The sequence below is a fragment of the Pteropus vampyrus genome, unplaced genomic scaffold (genome assembly GCF_000151845.1).
Source record: "Pteropus vampyrus isolate Shadow unplaced genomic scaffold, Pvam_2.0 Scaffold35, whole genome shotgun sequence".
Classification (NCBI taxonomy): Eukaryota; Metazoa; Chordata; class Mammalia; order Chiroptera; family Pteropodidae; genus Pteropus; species Pteropus vampyrus.
The window spans coordinates 950,753-953,166 of record NW_011888816.1 but is presented as its reverse complement, the minus strand read 5'-3'; the positions used below and the strand labels follow the sequence as shown (position 1 = coordinate 953,166).

The window sequence follows — 2,414 nt, the reverse complement described above, 5'->3', positions numbered from 1 at the left end:
AGCAATCCTGAGGGTAGGAATTATTATCCTCATTTTGGGGATAAGAAAACTGAGGCTCAGAAGGGGTTTTGACAATTTGTCAAGATGCACAACTAACCTGTGGCAGAGCCAGGATTCACACCCAGACACCTTTGATCCCCCTTGTTTGTTTCCTGAGCTCACGCCTCCCTCCACCACCACACAACCTTCTTTTGCCTCATCTTTGATTTACAGATTGTAAACTTAGTCCAGAAAGGCAAAGGAATTTGCCTACGGTCTCACAGCCAGTGGCAAAGCTAGGACCAGAACTAGGGCTCCAGGCTCCTACAGAGTGCACCTGCTCTCTGCCATCCTCCGGGCAAAAGTAATAGGACCCAGTTATAAAGACCATCCTTTCCTGTTACCTACAGTTAGAATTTCTTTTAAAGGCTTAAATTCCTTCACTCTTATATAATTATAAAAATTTCCCTTTCAATCAGGTTCCTGCTTGGTTATAACATAAACTCCCATAATTCCTCCTTTTCTTTCCACCCACAGAAGATAGAACACATTTCATTGTCACAGAGGAAAATGACTTAATCCACACAAAGCAAAAGGCAGGGGCAGGCAGCAATAAACAAAAATATTCATGAATATTAAAGACTTGCTAGCAGTACTTTTCTATATATCTTTCATAAACTCAGTTTTGGAGTTTGGCTTAGCTATAATAAATCACTCGATTTTACATAAATTTAATCTTTGTTGGACAGATCTACAAAAAAGAGATGCTAATGAATTAGTTATATGTGGAAAATGTTAGGAGCTGTTAAATAAACATAATATCAAAACTACATTACTAATAAAAACAAGGTGATTATAATAAAAGAAAAATAGTTGAAAGTAAAAATTTTAAAATGAAAAACTAGAAATACTTTATATTGAGGATTTTCTTGTTATTTTGCGAGGTGGGGGGAGGGGGAGGGTCCTAAAGATCTGTGACAGCGGTTTTCCCATGTCCCTAAAAATGAATAGAGTGGATAGTTTGCTTATTTTTGACTCTGCTCCAAATAACAGAATGAGGTCTTGCACTTCCTTTGAGAGACTTGTTTACAGGCTCTGTCACTTGTCTTCTTAAAGACAGTAAGTCCTGAGTCCCCACCGACTCTTGAACCTCAGACCCTCTCTCACACTCCTGAGAGTTGTGGCTTTCTTGAGAGTTATGGATCCGCGGTTTCCAATTAAAGTGCGTGGTCGACGTGCTGCCTCCATCCATTTATCTAAATCAATAGCAGTTGTTACTTCAGCATTTCAGGATTTTCTAGTTTGTGTAGCTTAGCTCCAGACTCCTCATTTATTCCCTTTTCCCTTTTCTTCCTTCAGGCAGCTTTTCTCCTGCTCAGTGGTAATTTGTAGAGAATGGCAGGACAGAGAAAAGTTCTACTCTAGTCTGTTTTGCCACGTGTTTGTGGCTGTGTTAAAAGTTCGTTTAACTTCTTTGCCAAAGTAGGTTTACAGCAAGGGGTCAAATGATTTGGAAAGAATCTGATTTCTGGTTTCTTTTGCTCCCCTCATTATAGTTGGCTGTGTCAGTTATCAGTCATGCAAATACTTAGCAAAAAAACATAACACCCCCCCCCAACACATACACAGAAGAACTGTTATGAATATTCTGTTTTGCGTCAGTTTTCATTACTTACGGGGAAGCAGAGCCTTAAAGAACTCTAATGGCTCTCTAGGAAGGGAGGGAGGACAAAGAGAGAAAAAGGCAGAAATAAAATAGTGATGATGTCACACGGTTCTGGCCCAGAGTGACTGAACAGAAGCAGTGACCTCTTGTTACCTCTTGCTCCTCCTTTCTTTAGGGGACCCCCTTCTCCCTGACGAGAAGATTTCAGGCTGGGCAGGGGGGAACGTTGCTATCACCTGGACAGGACTTGTGACGTTTTCTGGGAAAAATGCCTTCAGTAATAAGTGCCAGGTAGCAGACTTTGGGAGCATAAAGGCCAACAAATATTCATCCGACAGTTATTAAACTCCTGGGGATGGCCAGGGGGTGGGGCTTGGGGAAGGGAATGATTGAAATCCAGTCCCTGCCCTTGAACAACAGGTCCCCCATAAGGAATCAGTTAAATTTCCTTTGGTGCCTTATCCCCTCATGTGCACGAGCTTGTGACGACATTCACCATTTTATTGGAAGAAGAACCATTAGTCAGCGTTCCCATAAGGACTTCCTCCCCTGTGTTCATTCTGTTGGGGTGCAGATACCTTTTTCCTGTGTTCCTCGTGTTGAAGCTGCTCCCTGGCAGCTGGAGGGTTATGTAACCCGGCCTGAGGCGGCCTTAGGCCACCCCAGAAACAGCAACCTTCTCCCTTGGTTGGCTGAGATTTCTCTCCTTACCTTCCCATTTCAACTATGCTCCTGAAAGTTAAGCTCACAATATAGCAGAGAAACCCAG

General features: G+C 42.4%; 1 protein-coding gene across 1 annotated transcript in view; it reads left to right on the top strand.

The window, feature by feature from the left end:
* Window positions 1-2,414, top strand: part of LOC105290382 (probable leucine--tRNA ligase, mitochondrial) — a 20,041-nt gene that overhangs the window by 3,056 nt on the left and 14,571 nt on the right. The window lies entirely within an intron of this gene.